This window comes from Rattus rattus, chromosome X, assembly GCF_011064425.1.
Source record: "Rattus rattus isolate New Zealand chromosome X, Rrattus_CSIRO_v1, whole genome shotgun sequence".
Classification (NCBI taxonomy): domain Eukaryota; kingdom Metazoa; phylum Chordata; class Mammalia; order Rodentia; family Muridae; genus Rattus; species Rattus rattus.
In genome coordinates, this window is record NC_046172.1 from 65,729,725 (window position 1) to 65,748,027 (window position 18,303).

Consider the following 18,303-nt stretch of genomic DNA (forward strand, 5'->3'; position numbering starts at 1 on the left):
TGTGTGTGTGTGTGTGTGTGTGTGTGTGTGATGTTGTTATTAAAGAAGCCACTATAAACACAGTGGTTACCAGCTTAGTCTGTCTTATTATTTGCTAAGACCATTCCTAAAGACAAACCTGGAGCATTTTCTCCAAAGACCACAGTATTTGGTTAGTTATTTACAACTACACTGGACATAAAACCTAGGGCTACCACTGGGTGATTATCCACAGCTCTCATTTGACTTTTCTTTTTTGAACAAGTTCTCACTAAATTCCTCATGCTTGCCTTGAACCCCTTCTTCATCCCAGACAGACCTTGAACTCAACGGAGTCATCCAGTCTCAACCTCCTAAGTAGCTGGGATGGCAGGCTTGTACCAACAGATCCAGATCAAGGGTTGCAATTTTCCAGCATTGACAGCTTTATAAATACTAACAGATCTTCAGCAGGGCACAGGGGCATTCTCTTGCAGTTCTAAATACTTGAGATGCTTAAGGCAGGAAGATTAAGCTCTCAGCCAGGGCAATGTAGCACGGCCTTGGCTACATTTCAAAAATCCTTTGGAGTCCTTAAAATGCCAAGTCTAGGGTTTAGGACTGTAGTTTAGCTAGAAGAGTGCTGTTTTAACAGGGATGGGATCCTGGGTTTAAACATCAGTATCACATAAACTGGGTGTCGCTGTGGATGTGTCTGTAATCTCGGCATTCAGGAGGGGAATCAGACGGGGTTTGGAGTTGAAGGTCAGCCTTGGCTACACAGTGAGTTCTAGACTATCCGAGGACACATAAGAGGCTGTTACAAAAGGAGAAAGGAGGAAAAATAAAGAGGGTATAGAGGGAGGGAGAAAGAGAAATGCCCAATCTAATCTCAGGAATCTAAATTATCTACAGCCTGGAGATACTCAAGGGCCAAACAAGCTGCTTTGAGGAAGAAGACTCTGGTTTTATGGGTACAAAGGATGAAAATATGCTATTTAATGAGGGAGAGGGATCTCGGTAGAGTGGTGGACATCTGTACTCCTAGGTCTTGGAAAATGGAGCCAAGAGAATCAGCAGTTCAAGGCCATCCTCAGCTACATAGTGAATTAGAGGGCAGCCTGGGACACATGAAATCTTGCCTCAAAAGAAAATGCTGGGAGAATGTGAACGAGGAGGCTCCTCTCCGCCTCCTGTACAACACCTCCACCTGCTGGTCATCTGAGGAATAACCAACCAAACCAGTGCTGGAGCAGGCACAGCATGAAACCCAGACAGCCTATCGGGCCCCATTGTTCTTTCCTAATGAGCTGCCTAAGCACTCCACTGTTATCAGATTAAGCAGGTAACGGCATGGCGTGTATCAATTTCTTGAGTCTACTATAACGATTTTTTACAAATGCGGTGGCAAAAGCAACGCAATGCATTCTTCAAAGTCTTAGGGTCAGAAATCCCAAAGTCAGTCTCTCTCTCTCTCTCTCTCTCTCTCTCTCTCTCTCTCTCTCTCTCTCTCTCTCTCTCTCTCTCTCTCTCTCTCTCTCCCTCGTGCGTGCACGCTTCAGTGCGTGCGTTAGCCAGGCCCGTGTTAATGTCTTTCTTGATGTCTCTCCCCTTCATGTTTTGAGACGGGGCTTCCCATTGACCTTGGAGCTCGCTGCTTTCGCTAGGTTGGCTGGGTAGCAAGTCCCAGGGATCATCCTGTTTCTGCCTCCCCAGAGCTGAGATTATACGTTCTGGTTGTCACATTCGGCTTTTATGTGGGTGCCGGAGATTAAACTCAGGTCCTCGACTTTGAAGAACAAGAGTTTACACATTGAGCCATTTCCTAACCTCTTTTACTCCATTTAATTACTCTTTATTAGTAATTAATATATAGGACTGACCTGCTGGACAGGGCGTGCTGAGCGGATGGCATACAGGGGTGCTGAGTTTTGGGTTTAGATTTGAGGGTAGAAAAGGAAAGGGTGGGGGTTGGGGATTTAGCTCAGTGGTAGAGCGCTTGCCTAGCAAGCGCAAGGCCCTGGGTTCAGTCCCCAGCTCCGGAAAAAAAAAAAAAGAAAAGGAAAGGGTGTCTCTGTGCCACCAGCTTTTCAAGGGGAGCTAGCAGGCAATGGAGGACAGGAAGTGGAGCTGCACAGAGAGAGCTCCTATGTGAAAGATAAAAGTTTTAAAGTTGCCCCCCTAGACACAAAGTTTAGAGCAGAAAAAAAAAAAAAACAAAAAAAACAAACAGGTTAGGCCCCAGAATTGTATGTTCCAAAAAGCCTCTCCTAGGGCTATAGAATAGATAATTACATTGGCCAGCTCAACAGCTTTCTCCCAGAAACTAGCTGACCATAAATCTTAGAGAACAATCTTGAGAAGCAGGAAACAACGTCTCCTAAGAACTAGCGGACCATGAAGTTAAACAATCTGAGAAGTAAGAGACAGCTTCTCCTAGGAAACAATCTTGGGGGACAGAGAGTTCTTCCTTGTGATTTTTTCACTGTTATTCTATACGCCATCCCACCCCTCAGGTTGTGGTTTCTCCTTTAAATACCTCTTCTCCCAGCCTCTGAGGGTCGAGACTCCACTGCCCCTAGTGGGATACGAGTCTCGACCCCAGTGCACTAGTTACTATCGATAAACCTCATGTGATTACAACAAGGACGGTCTTGTGTGAGTTCTTGGGGGGTTGCGTCATCCCGAGACTTGAGTGAGGGTCTCCCCACTCTGGGGGTCTTTCACTATGTACATATGTCTGTGAGTGCACTACTGGTGCCCAAGGAGGCCAGAAGAGGGTGTCAGAACTCTTGACTTATAGTTGAAAACTTTTATGCAGCAAACTCTCTTAACTTCAGAGCCACCTCTCCAGCCCTAAAGCTATTTCTTGAAGTAATTTTTTTTGTAAAGGCGAAAACTTGAAGATCATAATAATGTTAAGTAGTAGTTCACTGCTAAAATAATTTACAATATGTCCATAGAGCAGGGGGCTATATAAGTCTCATCAATGAGACTATAAATGTATATATTTATCAAAATGGAAGAAGTGCCAGTGTAGTGTAAGTTGAAAAAATCATGTTAAGGAAACGCCCTGTATATAAATATGTACATTTTTATGTCTAGACATATACTTGCAATTTTATGAAGGCACCCTGGAGAATATTAACAGTGATAATTATTGAGTGGTGAAACTCTGAATGGGTTACTCTTTTTATATCTATAGTTTATAAATTATATATATAATGTCTGAGAGAGAGACAGACACAGAGATACAGAGACACAGAAAGGAGGAGATACAATGTGTGTGGGGGGAATGGAGAGAGAGACAGAGACATAGAAAAGGTGAGATACAAAGATAATATCTAGTTTTGGAGTGATTGTAAGGAGGGAGCTGGGAAACTAACTGTATATGAGTGCTTGCTCTGTAAGCTTGGTGACCTGAGTTCAAACCCCAGTAGCCATGGAAAAGGCAGGTATATGTATGTATGTGCCTATAGTCCCAGCCCTGGGGGGCCATAAACACATGTATTTTTTTTTAAAGATTTATTTATTTACTATATATAAGTACACTGTAGCTGTCTTCAGACACACCAGAAGAGGGCATCAGATCCCATTACAGATGGTTGTGAGCCATCATGTGGTTGCTGGGATTTGAACTCAGGACCTCTGGAAGAGCAGTCGGTGCTCTTAACCGCTGAGCCATCTCTCCAGCCCAACACATGTATTTTAAGAGCTCACTTGCTACCCTGCCAGCTGAGCCTAACAGTTGAACCTCCATTGAATAAGAGATAATATCAGAAGACAAAAGAAGGCAGGCAGCAATAAAGGAAGATTCTCAACTTCTTGCTACGGCCTCTGCATGCACCTGCACACTAAAAGATCAAGTTCTTACTTCTTTAAATAAAACATTTGAAGCTAGCCTGGGCTAAACATCTTAAACAGTCATCCCTAAGGTCAGAAAATACACCAAAAATGTTAGTGATAACAGCTGTGTTTGCAGGATGAAACTGGAAGTCATTTTCCCCTCATTTTACTCACTGTGTTTCTCAATTTCTATAGGATGAATATGAAATATTATATAATTTTTTTGCCAAACAGAATTTCTCTGTGTCTACCTGGCTGCCCTGGAACCCACTCTATAGACCAGAGTAAACTCAAACTCAGAGATCCACCCGCATCTGCTTCCTAAAGCTGAGATAAAAGGTGTGGGCCACTATGCCTGGTGATTTTTAATGATTTTTTAAAAAGGTTAAGTAGTGTGTTAGGGATTAGTTTTTACATTCCACTTTATTTACTTCTAAGATATTTGAATGTGTGATAGAAACCATGGATTAGTTCAGTATGGAAAATATTCAAAAGCAAAAGAATGGGCCCTGTCGATCCAGGCAGGGATGGAAGAGGAGGGCTCAGGGAACCTTACTCCTCACTGCTTAAATGTTTGCTGATAGAATCAGGGAGAAGGGGAGTCACTGTCTTCTGTTGTGATCCCACTAGGCACCAATGGTCACAAAGATTGACACTAAAGGGGCCATACAACCAAACTGAAAGTAATAAATGTGGGACAGGGACTCGTGGGGGGGGGTGTGGTTCTTGATAGGGGTAGAGAGAAATTGGAGCGCAGGGGAAGTGGATAATCAGGTTGCATTATGTACATGTATGAAATTGTTAAAGGACAACATTTATCAATAAATGTTAAAATACGTTTTAATTATATTTATTTATTTCCTTATTTTTAATTTATCTGGTGTGTGTGTGTGTGTGTGTGTGTGTGTGTGTGTGTGTGTGTGTGTGTGTGTATGTGTAGGCCGGAGGACTATTTCAGAAGTAGGTTTCCCCCTTCCACAAAGTGGGGGTTGAGCTCAGTTTGTCAGACTTATTAACAAAGGCTTTTAAATACTAAGCTTTCTGGCTGGACCTAAAATAGATTTTAGAAAAACTCTAAGTTTCAAATAAAAGGTAAGTCATTTACATAAAAATTATACACTGGGGATAGATATGATCAAGATACTTTGTACGTACATATGAAATCCCCAAAGAATAAGTAAGAACTATTCTTTTTAAAAACTATGTACACAATATCAGTGCCATGGATGGTTCATATCAGCTCTTCCCAGCTGGGGAGGCTGAGGCAGGAAAGCTTGAATTCATGGCCCATCTGGGCTGCACAGTGAGACTGTTTCAAAACCAAGCCAGCCAAACATCTGAACACAAATGTTCATTGAAGCTTTAGTCAAGGTTGCTCAAACTTGGAAGCCACCATGATGCCTTTCAATAGGTCAGCGTATAAACTGTGATACATCCAGAGGATGGAATATTATTCAATGATAAAAAAGGTATGCATCAATCCACAAAAAGACAAAGAGGGAAGCCCGGCATGGTGAGATCTGTGGCGAAACACTGCTTACTGGCTTACTTTCTCGGCTTACTCGGCCTGCTGTCTCATCTAATCCAAGACCACCTGCCTAGGAATGTCACTGTCCACAGTGGTCATTTCAATCACCAATCAAGAAAATGCCACACAAACTTGCCTACGGGCCAGTGTTATGGGTCCTTTTTTTCAGTTATGGGTCCTTTTGCCCAGACGAGCCTGGCTTGTGTCAATTCAGCAAAACCTTACAAGTTGCAAGGAGATATGTAATCCTCAGGGATTTTTCTTTCTGTTTTTTAAATACACAATGAGAAAATACTAATACCTTAATACATAAAGTGCAGATATATTTTTACAATAAGTTCACAGAAATGAAACTGTTGGCTTAAAATAAAAAAGCATTAAATCTGTGTCTATTTAGAATTTTCCCTGCTGTGAGTGAAGATTTGTGCTTTATCTTTCTAGGGTAGAAGTCTAGCTCAGTGCTCTAACATTTGCCTAGAATGCTGTGTTCTGTCCTCAGTGCCACTGATTTAAAAAAGAAATTTATCTTTACCCCATTAGTTTATTAATGGCCCATTGCTCTGTCTTCTCCTGGTCTAGTCTTTTCCCTTCTACCATCCCGTCTCATGTGTGTCTCTGTGTGTGTGTGTGTGTGTGTGTGTGTGTGTGTGTGTGTGGTCTTTTTCAAGATGAGTTCAGCATAGTTTAAAGGGGAAAAGACAGATACTGCAACAAAAGCTCAGATCTTACACAGGGAGAATACAGGGCAGAAGAAATCATGAGTTTCGTTTTCAGGGTCACACCGTGGAATGATCTCATACAGGAGGTCTCGAACTTGATCACACGCACACTTGAAGCTGCAAGAGAAATAAGCAAGTACAGTTTCTTGTTAGATGGCTATAGCCTGACTCAAAGCTGGGTGTTCTACCCCTTAGTGAAGACAAAGGGATCTCTGGTATGGTGGTGATGCTAAGGGTACCAAGAAAGTACTGAAGCATTGTAGTCTAAACAATGGCATAAACCCCCCTCTTCAGGAGTTCGCAGTGGACAACTGTGGTGGTTTGAATGAAATTGGCTCCTGTTGGCTCACAGGGAGTAACCCTATTAGAAGGAGGTGTGATCTTGTTGGAGTAGGTGTGGCCTTGTTGGAGGAAGTGTGTCACAGAGGGCAAGTGGGTTTTGTGGTTTCAGATGCTCTAGCCAGGCCCAGTCTTTCTCATTTTCTTTCCCTCTTTCTCTCTCCTTCTCCCTCTCCCCCTCCTTCTTCCTTCCCTTCCCCCTCCCTACCCCCTCACTTTTCCTCCCTACCTCCCTTACTTCCTTTCTATCTCTGTCTCTCTGTCTCTGTCTCTGTCTCTGTCTCTGTCTCTGTCTCTGTCTCTGTCTCTGTCTCTCTCTCTCTCTCTCTCTCTCTCTCTCTCTGTCTCTCTCTCTGTTTAGATTTAGATATAGAACTCTACAACTGTCAGCTACCTCTCCAGCACCATGTCTGCTGGCATGCTGCCATACTTTCTGTTCTTGCTGTGATGATGGTGAACTAAACCTCTGGAACTATGGCAAGCACCAATAAATATTCTCTCTTTAAAGTTGCTGTGGGGTTGAGGATTTAGCTCAGTGGTAGAGGCACTTGCTTAACAAGCGCAAAGGCCCTGGATTCAGTCCTTAGCTCCGAGAAAAAAAAAAGAGTTGCTGTGGGCATGATGTCTCTTCATAGTAATAAAACCCTAGCTAGGGGCTGGGGAGATGGATCAGTGGTTAAAAGCACCAGCAATCCTGAGTTCGATTCCCAGCAGCTACATGATGGCTCACAATCATCTATAATGGGATCTGATGCCCTCTTCTGGCACACAGGTGTACATGCAGATAGAGCACTTCACATACCCAAAAAATAAATCTAACAAACAAACAAACAAAGACGACAACTGATGTCGGGGCATCCCAGGTTTATGCAGGCTTCGACTTCTTGCCTTCCCCAGGTGAGCTTTCCCCATGCTCAGTGCTATTTACTGTTTACTGGAATTCTTGGGCACTTGTTTTCCTTGTTCTCTTCCTGTCGGTGCTGCCAAATGTGTGCATTTTCGGTTGCTTCTTTTCCCATTGCTCACACGTCCATGGAGACAGCAATCTATTTTCCAGGACAACTCTTGGGGCTTGTTAATAAATTAATTGGTGAAAAGACGCCTCCCAGGGAACAAATGCCAGAGCCTTTTTATACGTCTGGACTTTCTGTTTCCCTTCCCGTGCTACCTCACTTGAATCTGACAGAGAAGAAGGCCTAAGTTAGGTTAAGAGGTGGCTCCTTTGGCTCAGGTTCCTTGTGAAAGGGGATCTGAGTTGCAGGCACTGATAAAGGATAGAGAGAAAGCCACAAAAGCATGCGTGATACTAATGTCATGTGATTTGTTACCCAAACCAGAGTGCCTCAAAGAGCTTAGGGCACTGAAATAATTCCCTGTGTCAGAATTTTTACCTGCTGGCTGAAAAATTGACTTTATATGGGTAGGTTATAAAAGAGTTCTATTAAAAACTAGCTTCAAAAATAAAATCATTCAGAATGATGGAGCTTAAGGTCGGTCTGAGCCACATGGCAAAGCCAACAAAGGAAGTTCTTTTTAAAAAGAAGCAATGTACATTACATGCTAATGAATATGAGAAAATCCCTTATTTATACTGCTTATCTGAACATTAAAATAACATAAACAGAGTAATTTCCTTTTTTTCTTTCTTTTTTTTTTTCGGAGCTGGGGACCGAACCCAGGGCCTTGCGCTTGCTAGGCAAGCGCTCTACCACTGAGCTAAATCCCCAACCCCCCTATTTTTCTTTTTTAAAAAAAGATTTAATTATTTAGTTTATGTATGTGAGTACACTGTAACTGTCTTCAGACACACCAGAAGAGGGCATCAGATCCCATTACAGATGGTTGTGAGCCACCATGTGGTTGCTGGGAATTGAACTCAGGACCTCTGGAAGAGCAGTCAGTGCTCTTAACCACTGACTCATCTCTCTAGCCCAAATAGAGTAATTTCTTGATAATGTCTTCAATACCACGTTACTAGTATTTTTCTAAAAATGTGGTTTTATAATATGACCTTACTGTTTTTAATTTTCCATAATATTGCCCATAATCTGCTTAATTACAACTATGTTTTATGCTTAAAATGTGAAATTATAGACATTTTCAATTGATTTTTCTATACAGGTCATAATATTGAGATCATGAAATTATTCTGTGAGGGGCTAACCCAGTCGTAGAGTGCTAGCACTGCCTTGGGTTCAGTCCTCAGCATGCTCCCCAAACTCCCCAAACGAAGACTTATGGCTGGCTGTGCTGGCACATGTCTTTAACACCAGTGTTCCTGAGGCAGAGGCAGGTGGGTCTCTCTGAGGCAGAGGCACGTGCATCTCTGTGAGTTTGAGGCCAGCCTGGTCTCCAGAAAGAATTCCAGGACAGCCAGAACTACACAGAGAAACCTTGTCTTGAAAAAAAAATCAAATCAATTAATTAGTAAATGAATTAATTCTACAGAAACAGCAAAACCTGTCAAATGGGGAATGTTCTCAATACTATATTTTAATAGACATGCAGAAAATTTCAGCTTAACTGTTTTACAAGTTCTATCATTTGTGAATTGAAGTTCCCAGAGAAGAGGGTGCATCTATGTTAAAGATGCTGTAGCACCAGTTGATAAAGCTTCCACAAATGTAGAGTGTTGGAATGCTACAGATTTAGGGACAAATAGTAGAGGGCATCTTAAGAGCCATTTTAAGAGCCCATCTTTGGGTCTTACCTAATGTCCTTTCGACTATCAGGTGAAATGTTTCGTATGCATTAACAGATACTCATAGAGCATTATTGTTAACCAACTCAAAGGTTAACAATGCCATCAGTGCCTGGCATAGCAGTGCATGACTTTAATCCCAGGGCTCATGAGGTAGAGGTATGTGCTCTTTGTGACTTTGAGGCCAACATTGTCTACATAGTGAGACCCTATCTCAAAAAAACAAAAAGAGCTATTAAATAGCATTCGAAACCTTTGGCAGTGACCAATGTACTTGAAAAATGACTTATTTATTACTTTCATTTGTTCTTTAAGAGTTCATGTAACTACTTCTACTCTGGAATATTCATGGCAACCTGAATTCATTTCCTGGCTCAGAATAAAGAGCCTCTTAACCCTTAGAGGCAAGAAGGGAATCTCCATTGATGCTTCCTGACTCAACTCTGAGAAGTTCTCCTGGACTAATGTTTAATTGTCAAATAAGCGCCTCTCTCTCTCTCTCTCTCTCTCTCTCTCTCTCTCTCTCTCTCTCTCTCTTCACACTCTTGCCAGATTTGTTTGGTCATCTATTTATTTACTTTGTTCATGTGACTGTGGGTGTCAGAGGCCTTGTGGGGCTTTCTCCCTCCAACATGTTGGTCAGGAAATGAGAGTCTTCAGGTTTCAGAGCAGGTACTTTATATGGACTAAAACACCAATGGACCTAATTAGAATGCAATTTTTAAAAATTATTACTGAAAGTTGAGATATTTCAAAGTAGTAAAACAAAATTTGAAAATCAAACACATTATCATCCAAATGTCAGATCTGTTGATTTTCACCTTACTGGAAAAAAATGGAGATTAAAAACTTCATGGTAAGAAACCTCTTCATCACTCTCTGCCACTTATTTAATGGTACTATAACCTCTGGACAAGATGAAACAAGGCCAGGGAATCTGCATTTATAGATTTAGCTGTGGAGAAAGTTTTCAGAAGTCTTTTCCTGGGAGGAGGTTCCTCTGGACTCTGAACTCCAGGCTGTTCTCCTTGCCAGCAGAGATTGGCTGAAGAAGCTCGATTTTTTAGGACCTGGGTTCTACCGTTGCCATATGAAGACTTGTTTCGCTTCCAATCTTCCTTGTTCTTTCTATGAGTATATGTGCTAACATTGGGTGTCATGTGCTTGTATTAGTTTTCTATTTCTGTGAAGCAAAGGTAAGAGCTTAAAGTAATACATGCTTACAATCTCCAGTTTCTATAGACCAGACGACCTGAAGTACATCTTGGCCAGATAACCCGCCCTTGTGTCACTAAGGGTGTATTCTAATTATCATCTAGGGAGTAGCCTCATCAGAGGTTCAAATAAGGAGAGAGCTACTGGAGGACTAAGGTCCATAGTTTTGTACTGGCTAGTCACCGGTGGGTTGATCTTATATCCTAGAGCCTCCCCTTTCTTCCTTGATATGCGGCCCTCTCAATAGACTCCCAAAATGGTGGTGTACTTCAGAGTCACCAGAGGAGGTTCCCTAGTGCATACTAACAAGATGGACTCCTAGGGCTTTGTGACAGTCTAATCACTGAAATGCTATTCCATTTCTTTTGATATATGCTGTTGGGTACAAGAAACCAATAGATTCATCTCACATTTAAGGGGTGAAAAGTATACAAACATGTGGATGGTAGAATGAAGAGATCATAGGGGCCATTTTAGAATTCTTCCTAGGGTTCTTGGAAAGACTAGCTGAGATTTATATGGCGTAGATTGTTGGGAGATTCTTCTAGTAATGAAAATTTTAAAGAGTAAAGAAATAAGTACAGAGAGGAAAAGTTACAGTGTGTGTGTGTGTGTGTGTGTGTGTGTGTGTGTGTGTGTGTGTGTGTGGTTGAGCCAGTTCTATAGACAATTCTGAACCACATGTGGTGTTAGAATTTATTGGCATAAGTACCTTGGTGGGTTGAGACCAAGGTGTGCTGCAAAGAGACCACATCACCCTACAGATCGCAGGACAGAGAATTATTGAGGGAGGAGGAATGAAAGGAAGACTTGGAATAAGGGAGTGAGGTTTTGAAAGGCAGGCAGGCAGGCAAAGAGATTTTTAGACAGAGAGAAAGAACAAGAGAGTGATCTGGGATGGGACCTTTAAAAGGGTTGGTGGGTGATGATGATGTACCTTCTGGTGCACTGAATCCCTGAGGGCAGACTGGTAGAGGGCTGATTTCTGACATGTAGGCATTTAGAAATGACCTGGAAGTGAAACACATAGGCTAGGTCTTTGTGACTTTGATAAACAATTGGAGTTGGGTAGATGTTCCTGGGAATAAGGGTACACCACTGGCAAAGTAGTGTTCTTCACAACAGAGAATAGTTTCTGGAAACAGAGTTAACCATGAGGTATGAGCAAGTACTGTTCTCTGCAATTAGAATTGGCCAGGTGGTGGTGATACATGCTTTAATCTTGAGAGGCACAGGTAGGTATATCCCTGTGACTTTGAGGCCAGCGTGGAATACAAAGTGAGTTCTAGGAAAAGCTAGGACTGTTACACAGAGAAACCCTGTCTCAAAAAAAAAAAAACCCAAAACAAAAAAAAAAACAAAAAAAACAAACAAATAAAAATTACTCTATTCTGAGCAACATGTAGTATTGACATTTTACTTAGTAAATGAAAAAAATTATTTGACAATTATATATATTTTCCCAGCTCTGTGAATAAAAATCAGTTGAGTCTATAATACAAAACACACCAAACACTAAATGTTTGGGGTTGTATTGACAGCTGAATCAGTATTGTGTGTTAGTGAGCTTTCCATCGCGACAACAAATCCATGGGGATAAATAGGCACCTAAAGAAGGCGTTCCATTCATAGTTGACTGGCTTTGTTGCACCAGTGGCAACGCCTCAGAGCATCCTTGTCCTCCACATGGATAGAGGACAAACAGAAAAAGACAAAGAACTAGAGTCCCATATCTGCTTGAATATACCTCCAGTGACCTGAAAAATCTCCTACTGGGGCCCACCTCATAAAGCTTCCCCTACTCCCAGTGGCACAACACCAGGTAAGACCCTTACCATAGAGACTTTTAGAGGACACAAGATTCAAATACAGCAGACTACTGAGAAAACGGTTGGTGATGTTGACCAGAAGTCAAAGCACAGTGGAAGTGCACAAAGTCTGGAGAATGAAAGCCCTTTCGTGTCCTTCTTTAGCATGCAAACCACCCTTGGAGGTTCAGGACTGAGATGTGAATTCTGTCAGTCAATATATTTTATTTCAGTAAAATATAATAGACACAGAAGCAGGATGAACTTCAATGGAGGTCAAGCCTCTAAGGTTAAAAATTACTTGTATGAAGGAAGGACAGAGGAATCATGTCTAAATCACAGCTCATGAAAACTATGGATGAGAGTTTTAATTACCTCATAGCTTAACTCTATGGTATGGCTGAGGAAAATGATAACGTAACCTTAAGACCACTTAATAGAAGTCTAGATTCTACAAATATCAGTTCTACATTTGTGCCGACCAGACCTCTTTCCTGCCCAGTTCAGGTCACCAATGTATAAATCATAAATATTCAGTTCAGTGAACTTTCACTGTAGGAACATGTAACTGTTCGGGTGACTAACTGTTGTGATTATAGTAAGATTATTCTAACTTCATTCAGCCCTACAAATATTGTATCCTGGGAGAGTCCTTGGTCCTAGACAAACCAGACAGCTGTTTACAGTAGATTACCAAGAATAATAGGAAATTCCTGGCACTCAGGAAGCTCATAAATGACTGGACAGTTAATACCCACTCCTCCTCTGGAAAGGCAAGCACTCTCTTGATGTTCATTCAGCATCACAGATTATTTTGAGACACTGTATTTAATATGGGCAAAGGTTACAGCCTTGTGACCCATGGGCTGCATCCAGCTGGCAGACATGCTTTGAGTCATGCAATGCTTGAAAAGCCTGTTTTACATACTACACACACACACACACACACACACGAAGAGAGAGAGAGAGAGAGAGAGAGAGAGAGAGAGAGAGAGAGAGACAGAGACAGAGACAGAGACAGAGACAGAGAGACAGAGAGAGAGAGATTCATGTAAAAGCTACAACTATCAGAAGGGACAGGACATTTATACAAACTCACCGCATCTTTCTGCAGATTACTTACTGATTACAGTAAGGTAAAAAGAATAAGGGTCGCTGGGTATGGTAAAATACACCTATGTTCCTAGCACTTGGGAAGCTGAGGAAGAAAGATTGTTGCATGTTTGAGGCCAGCATGTATGATCTACATAGTGAGTAGTAGACCAGTCAAAGTTATATAGCAAGACTTTGTCTAAAAAAATTATGGTAGTTTTAGGGACTGCCTTAACCAAATGATCACTTATCACTAGTAACACTGCAACGAACATCGTGTGTTTTCTATTAGGAGTGCAGTGAGCACCCAGTGCACCGAGGAGACAAAGGCAGGTGAATCTCTGTGAGTTAGAAGCCAGCTTGCTCTGCATTGTGGGTTCTAGGCTAGCCAGGAGGACATATCTCAAAAACCAAAATGTCAATAATAGCTTAGTGCGTTGGCTCAAACCTGTAATCTCAGGACTTGGAAGGCTGAAGAAAGAGCATTGCCATGAGTTTAAGGGCAGATTAGGCTGCATAGTGTATCTCAAAAGGGAAATCATTAGCAACAACAAACAAAACAGCAGTGAGGTGGATCTGGTGGTGTATGAGCCTACAGTTAAGGTGAATGAGGCAGGAGGGAGGCTGGTACATGTAGGCTCGTGCTAGAACACTTGGCAAGGATGTTCAAGACTCTGGCCTTGATTCTACCACTACAAACAAAAGAAAACAAAATCATTTTAGTGAATGTCTGAGACACTGACCCTTCCAAAAAAAAATCAAAATTGTGTAAAAGTGGGGACGAATTTGGGAAAAGTGGTCAAAATACATTGTATGTAATTCTAAAAGAATTATATCAATCCATTATATAAGTATATAGTTATCATATCCAAAATCTTAAATAAAATATTTGAAGACCATCAAATATCCAGTCAATATTCAACATTTTAGGGGGTTCCATAAACATGTGTATGTGGATCTAAATATTTATGGTTGGCTTGTTTTGAAATAACAGGAAACACCCACCATACTCTTTTGGCGTGTCTTTTATGTATTTAAATATGTACTTTTCCCATCCTCTTCCTGTCCTTTCAATTTTAAAAACCAGGTGATATTTTTTCCTGTTGGGTCTCCTATATTTGGGATTTTGCCAGTTGTATCCTGTCGGGCGCCAGCACCCCACACCGCAGAATCGGGCAAGCCTGCGGGATGAAAAAACACACACACACACACACACACACACACACACACACACACACAGAGAGAGAGACACACAGGTTATCGTGTCAAGCCAGGAGAGAGAGAGGAAGAGAGAGAGAGAGAGAGAGAGAGAGAGAGAGAGAGAGAGAGAGAGAGAGAGAGAGAGAGAGAGAGAGAGCGAGAGGGAAGAGTGAGAGAGAGTGAAGAAGAGTGAGAGACTCCTGTAGCTTTATTCACCACTTATATACCCAAGTCTCCAGGTAGAAAATAACTGGGAAGCACAGTGGGAAACCCTGGCTCGTGACTACCTGGCTCGTGACTTTGGTAACAAAAGACCGACTATGAGACCTGAATTAATTAGGGAGAAATCCAAGACCAGCCTAAATCTCAAGGATAAAGGCTGAGGAAGCAAAAGGCAGAAGTAAATTGACCACCACCCAGGTGTGTTCCAGGTGTGTCAGTTCCACATGCATCAGCCGGGCTCAGCAGAGGTCATGCAGTGGAGACACCGGTGTTTACTACTTGGTCTTTTTCTTCCTGTGCCCGTAAATACATGGAGAGGCCTCTGTCCAACAATCCCATGACTTCTTAACTGTGGCCATACAGTTACAAAGCGGCCAGGCCCAAATCCAATATGGCTCACTACAGTATTCCAGGTCATAATTTCGTATATCAGTTTCCTAATAATTATAACAATGTATTTTCAATTCACTGACTATTCAAATTGAAGCTAGATGCTAAGTACCAGTTAATCTAATAATAATCATTGAATATAAAAATAGACCTAGATATTCAAAACCATCAAAGGTAACTTACTGCAGAGAAAGTAGGAGTTTGAACTTGTAAAACTTTCAGAATTGTTACTAAGTAGACATTTTACAATTCCAAGAAATATCAGCACAGGTGAGACATTAGTAGAAAACTGTAGGCAATGGTCATAGAGACTTAATTTTGATATTCCTTATACTTGTCTCTTTATGGACCAAGAAATGTGTGCCTGCGGGATCTCATCAGACCCAGCTCTTGGCAAAAAGGGTATTAGGAAATGAGTCTGGTCAAAAGATCTTTAATTTTTATCTTCAAGAGGTGAAACCCCAAGTGAAAACAAGGGAAAGAAAGATGAATCCCAGTAAGCCTCTGCCTCAGTGGGGATTGGATTTAGTGATTCATTCCCAGTGACAGGCTCTGACTGAGATAATGATGTGTGGCCCTTGAGAATGAGTAATAAAACTTATTGTAATTTCTTTCTCTTTCTACCACTTGGATCAGTCATTGAGAAGTATTCAACTCTTATGTCATGAGGACACTCAGTAGGTGTTATGGCAAGAGCCATGCTGGTAAGAAACTGAGACCCCTTTCCAAGATGTATGTGAGCACCATCTTGGAATAGAAAATTTCACCTCCAATCAGGTCGTCTGGTAATTATAATTTACAAATTTGCTCCTTCCACCAAAAGATCAGTCACGGTCCTCAGAGTTTACTGTTTGACTTGCTCCAACTTTACTTTCCCTCACTGTAACTGAAGAAACAAGTTTAAGCAAGAGTCCTGCTAAATCCGGTTAGGGAAAAATTCTTCAAGGGTTTGATTCTTGGGACCTATAAGTTGGAAGGCGAGAACTGACTCCTGGAGGTTTCCTCTGACATCTGCCTCAGTGTTTTCATGCATAACACACACACACACACACACACACACACACACACACACACACAGACACACACACACAGACACGTGTACACACACAGAGGAAATAGGGGGAGGGGAGAGGGAGGGTCCTCTCAAAGAATTCCACTCCCCGGTGACTAAACATTCAAATATATAAGCCTGTAGGGCCATGCTTATTCAAACCACTACACTTCGTGGAGTCTGATGTCTTAGGCTTCTAACTGAAGCTTAAATTCATCTTGAGTCTCAGTTGCCTCTTCTGGAATTGTCATGTGTCCTTGTAGGCAAATAATATAAACTACAGACTTACTTCTTTTAAAAAATTATTTTGTGTGTGTGTGTGTGTGTGTGTGTGTGTGTGTGTGTGTGTGTGTGTGTGTGTGTGTGTGTGTGTGTGTGTGTGTGTGTGTCTATACATGTACCACAGCATGCATTTGAGGTCAGGGAGCAACTTGGGGAGTCAGGTTTTTTCCTACCATGTGGACCCCATTCAAATCCAGGTGTTAGACTTGGTGTTTTGATTGGCAGAACTATCTTACTCTCCTCAGATTTACTTTTCTTCTTAAGTCTTGGCTTATTGCCCTGGGTAGTTTTTCAACATTTTAGAAGACATTTTTGTTTGTTTGAGACAGAGTTTCTCTTTTCTAACAATCATAGCCGACTTGTAACTCACTCTGTAGATCAGGCTGGCCTTGAAACTCGCAGAGACCCACCTGCCTCTTCCTCCTGAGTGCTGGGCTTAAAGCTGTGTGCCTGGCGCAATAAACATTTTAAAGTTTTAGGCTAAACTGGACCTGAAGGCACAGGCCTGCAATCTCAGTTTTTGGGATCATGGGGCAGAGGGAATCACAAATTTGTCTGGTCTGGGCTGCAGAGTGAGTTGAAGTTCTGCCTTAACAGCTTTAATAAGACCCTGCTTTTTTAAAAATTTTTTAAAAATGTTTTTGACAAGGACAAGGGCTTGTTTTATTTTAATGACTGATCCACGAGAGGCCACAGCCTGGCCACTATGTACAGACAAGAGGGAAGCTTCATTTCTTGGTCTCTTCCTCCTTGGACAGAGTCTTGATGATCTCCTCCTCCTCGGCTTGGAGGCGCTCCTCCCAGCGCTTTCGTGCTTCCTCGGTCTTAGACCTGTGAGTCTCAGCCTCCTCAGCCAGTAGCTTCTTGCGGACCTTGTCTGCCTCCAGTTTGTTGATGTGCTCCATGAGAATCCGCTTGTTTTTGAACACATTCCCTTTGACCTTCAGGTACAGACTGTGATACATATGGCGGTCAATCTTCTTAGATTCCCGGTATCTCCTGAGAAGCCGGTGCAGGATCCTCATTCTTCTCATCCAGGTCACCTTCTCAGGCACCCGAGCGTTGGCAGTACCCTTCCTCTTCCCTATGCCCATATGCCTGCCCTTCCGTTGGGCCAAGGTGTTCTTCTAGTATCGAGCCCGGGAAAGGACAGTCACATGCTTCTGGATGAACAGCCCATCTTTGATCAGCTCCCTGATCTGCTGATCGGAGTTGGCATTGGCGATTTCGTTGGTTTCATTGGGGTCCAACCAGACCTTCTTTTTACCACAGCGGAGGACACTAGAGGCAAGCCTCGTCTGTAGCCCGAGCATAGGCATGGCTGCAGACGCAGCAAGACCCTGTTTTAAAACACTGTTTTTGTGGAGTGTGTGAGGCACTGGGTCCAATCCTTGGCATAGCTTCTAGCACCTGTCCCTCCAATGAGTCCAGCTTTTCTATTATCTTTCAGCAAGAGAATCGGTCTTAACTATCTACTCCAATATTAGCAGGCATGGAAATATCTAAAAAAAGATGTATAGTCAGATGTGGTGGTATATACCTATAATGCCAGCACTCAAGAGGTTAACACAAGAGGGTCATGAGTTTGAACGTGGCCTGGACCACATAGCGAGACCTTATCATTAAAAAAAAAAAAGGATTTACAAAACTGTAAACTTGATCATATGAGTGCCATTTAATTCTCCCCTGTACTGTAGTGAGATGTTTCAGCTGCAACACTATACTCTATAAATTATTACTCGCATTAGATGTTTGCTTATTTCACATGATAGAAAGGTAGGTTGTACAGTGATGCTGGGATTACTTAAGTCAGTAAACCGCTGCTGTCATTAAGGATTCAGTTATTCTGTAGTTTGAGGTCACCATTCTCAATGTTCGGATGATGATTTTGTCTTACAGAACAAAATCATTGCTGAGACTCTGTATTAATTGTGTATTTCTGAATAATAAAG

The 18,303-nt window shown here is 42.0% G+C and overlaps 1 pseudogene; it reads right to left on the reverse strand.

The window, feature by feature from the left end:
* Positions 1–17,016: 17,016 nt before the first annotated feature.
* LOC116888858 lies at positions 17,017–17,670 on the reverse strand (annotated as a pseudogene).
* Positions 17,671–18,303: the final 633 nt, after the last annotated feature.